Genomic DNA, 3,900 nt, shown 5'->3' on the forward strand with positions numbered 1-3,900 from the left:
CTGAGGATTGGATCCTGAGGATAGAAAAGATTTTTGATAGCATGTTAATTCTTAAATATTACACTCCTACCATCTATTCTATATTTTCACAACAAAATTATCACTCCGTTAACAGAATACCTCACTCCGTTTTCTCTTCCTTCATGCGTGGTCTTTTCGTTGGAGAACAGTTTTTTTCAGCGTCAGCTGCTCTGTCCGAGCATGTATCATCGCGATTTTCCCCCGATTGAATCCCTCTGTATCTGCTCTTCCACCGTAGAACCTGCAGTTTCGTAAACCATTTGAACTATGAGCTTATTTCCATGGTGAATGATATTGAATGATCTGAGATCTGCAGTTTAATCCTTTGTCTTTTTCAGCTTACTTTTTTGTTAACTGAAACTTCCCAGCAGCAATTCAAAATAAATTTGATGTTTCCACCGTTTCTGATTCGAAATATTTAAGCCAAATAAGAATGTACAATATCACTCTTTTGCACGTGAGTTTCTACTCTTCTTGGGTATTCCTTGTGGAAAAAGAATGGAAGCTGTCACAGATTAAGATGGAAGCTGCTGCAAAGGGCTTGCTTTCTGCAACCAATGAGCTATGTATTACATCTGTAAAGGCAAAATTGGCTTCTTGTTTACCTTGTGCTTCTTACCTGATCATGAAGTAAACCACATTAATCGGCTTTTGCAGCCCGCGAGAGGAAGATAGGCGGAGATCTCCAGCCCGCGAGAGAAGAGCCACGCAGCTGGAGAGAGAAGAGGATTTTGCGGTGGTTGACGGAGTGAGGTTTTATTTCAACGGAGTGGTAATTTTGTTGTGAAAATAGAGAATAGGTGGTAGGAGTGTTATTTTTAAGAATTAGGTGTTAAATATGTAATACACAAGTTGTAAAGTGGTATGTATGTAAAAATCCAAAAAAAATCTAATTAAAATCTTTTGTACTAAAAAATTGTTTTAGAAAACAATAAAAAATTGTACCATATAAAATATTAGCGAGCCAATCAGTAAGTTTCACTAGAAGCCCAAATGAGAATCACTAATTCAACAAATTTCCTATAAGGTAAAGTAAGTTGCTTAGATTAAAAACTCTTATTAGCTTAACAACTTTGGGGCATTGTTGGGCTAAAGTTATCGTGGATATGCTTGTCTATGCCTTAGCTTTTATGATAAATTTTTTGGAAAAATCATTCCTTTAAAGTATAATGATTTTTAATTATTATGTGCGGTGTCCGGATTCGTCCGAAGCCCAATAAAAATATGCTATGTAGCCACAAAAATGTATCGCGCTCGATACCGCTCGTTACCGAGTGCGTAATCAGATAGGAGAATCATCCGGTGACCGCACAGAATAATTGCTCCTTAAATTGACACTTAAAGAAGCACTCACATATACAATATATCACCTAGCAAAGCTTAATGATGTGATGGCCTTGTAAATTTTATCAACATTACTCAATGTTAAATATTCTTGATAACACAAATTCTATTATGAAGTCAGATGACTGATGGAAACACAGACCCATTGGAGAAGCATCCTTGATAGGGGTGTCAAAAATTGACACGACATGAAAACTCAACTGAACTTGGCCCGAATTTTTCGGGTTAGGGTCAACAATATTTAAGAACGGATCAGGTTCGGATCCCGATGTCCAACCCGCTTTGAATTCCAGGTCAGGTTCGAGTCAACCTGGAGGCCCAATTTGAACTCGATTTTGACCTGCTTCACCAGATGTATAAGCGAATAAGTGATTAAGCCATTCCACTTCTGACTACGAGCCCTAGCTGCGCTTTTGCCTTCCGCCTTCGACCTTTTGCGTTCGATGACATTCCTTCAGTCCTTCCTGAATATTCCTATCGTGTCGATGATGTTCCTTCATCCTTCGACAATGTTTGATGACGTTTTGTCCTCTCGAGTCTACGACGTTTCTTCCTCCTTCGACGACGTTCCTTCCTATTGGGTCGATAATGCTCCTTCCTCCTTTGACGATGTTCAACTCCTTCGATGAAGTTCACCTCCCATTTGCGAGGCGGGTAATTGTGCTTTCATGTCGAGTTGGGTCAACTCAGAAACCCGATGGGTCGGGTCCGAGTTGAAAATTTTGATCTGCATGTAAAAAAATGGATTAAATTTAGGTTGTGTCAAACAATAACGAGTCATTCTTGAATTCGACCTAAAACCTACCCACAATTCAATTTTGACACCCCTAATCTCTGAACCCACTGTCCGACCCAGCTTCGGACCACTTTGTCTCAAAACGGAGTTTCAAAAGCAAAATGTCGGATCAAGCCCTACCGGCATGACCCCCATCATAAATCTATTATTTGATAAGAAAATAAATTAATTTTCCAACATCAAAATATTTTTTTTGTTTAAGTTGAGTTTTTTTTTATAGAAAAATTAATAACGAAATATTGTAAGTATAATAATAAATTAATATGATTTAAATTTTATCTTATTTGTAGTAAAATTATGTTGTATGTTACAAAATTATGAGTTAAAAATGAAAACTTTTGATATTATAAATTAGTAGATAATTAATTATTTTTTTAGAAAATTATATATATATATTACGTGTACATAAATTTTATGGACAATTATGTCTTTTATAATAAAATCTCAAAAGCAGAACTCATAAACAAACAATTTAAATTTACTTTCAAGTATTAATAAGTACTTTTAAAAATATTACTTAAACATATCTCATTATTGAATTTTATTGGAAGGCTTTTTCTCAATCTTCTTTTCTAAAAGGATTTTTTATGTAAGCATAAACCGAATGAAACATGCCTTAGACGGTCCCTTGTTTTAACATCCCTAGGTATTTCTTTCGGCTTCCTCGCGGCCCTGCTCCATTACTCCATTTGCACTCCACCGGTTCCCGGCGAGCCGCGACCCTAGCAACTATTTTTTTTCACGGTAAACTTATGCACGCTTTTATTTTTCTTTGCTGCTCCCTTGGTCTCTGGGAATTTCTCATAACCCTAGCGTTGATCCAATTATACTAGCAACACATGTTCTACGGAGTTTTTTTTTTTGTTTGATTGCGTTGATGTCAGGAAGTTTTCCTGCTAGGCGGGTATTTTTGACACATCATTGGAGAAACTTGCCTTATTTTAATTGCAATTCGTCTCACACTTCCTTAATGGGATTGAGTATCAATCAATCGAGAAGATAAGAGTGGTGTCCCGGAAATGTCCTTAATTTTGTGGTGATACTTAATCCAGGCATGGCTTTAAAAGCCATGATCTTTCACCTCCTGAAATACTATTTCAAATTACCAATTTGAAAAGAAGAACATAGGGACTGTCTAAAGAGCATATCTTTAAAGATTTGGATGTAGATTTTGATTTAATATCTTTATTCTGGTTAGATCATCATAATCGACCAGGGAAATCTATTGAAGTCTTTAGTTTTTTTACGGGATATAATACTATTAATTTGGTTTCTGTCTTGTATTTGACTTCTGTAAGACTTGCATCGGCTATGGAACATCCGAAGAGGCGCTCACATGCTCTTACCGGAGAAGTGGTATGTTATATTATTTTTTCATGCTGAAGGATAGATGTCTCATTTAGGATTTGAAGCCTGAACTAATCTAAAAATTGCTTTTATGTTATGTAGAATTTTGCCCAGGAGGATGATAAACGATTAGAGACAACTAGAGCAAGATGTACAGCTTGCAGTTCTATTAATTATATTATTTGAACTTCTTTCAATGAGAAAAATGTTTCTTATATAAATTGTTGCCATTTTATTGCAGTGTCTAATGTTCTTAAAAGGCATCAAGCATTGACTGAGCGTCTTCAAAGGTATACTATAAGTTAGTTTTGAAGGACTTTTTATTCATATTAAATTTGATCTATTATTGGCATTATTATCATCTATTCCTCAAGGTTTTTCATGATGCGGTG

General features: G+C 35.9%; 1 long non-coding RNA gene across 1 annotated transcript; it reads left to right on the forward strand.

The window, feature by feature from the left end:
* Positions 1-3,470: 3,470 nt before the first annotated feature.
* LOC110102662 lies at positions 3,471-3,809 on the forward strand. Its single transcript, XR_003699837.1, has 3 exons — positions 3,471-3,517; positions 3,611-3,659; positions 3,750-3,809. It is a non-coding gene; the product is annotated as an uncharacterized LOC110102662 (long non-coding RNA).
* Positions 3,810-3,900: the final 91 nt, after the last annotated feature.

The sequence above is a fragment of the Dendrobium catenatum genome, unplaced genomic scaffold (genome assembly GCF_001605985.2).
Source record: "Dendrobium catenatum unplaced genomic scaffold, ASM160598v2 original_scaffold_224762, whole genome shotgun sequence".
Taxonomy (NCBI): Eukaryota; Viridiplantae; Streptophyta; class Magnoliopsida; order Asparagales; family Orchidaceae; genus Dendrobium; species Dendrobium catenatum.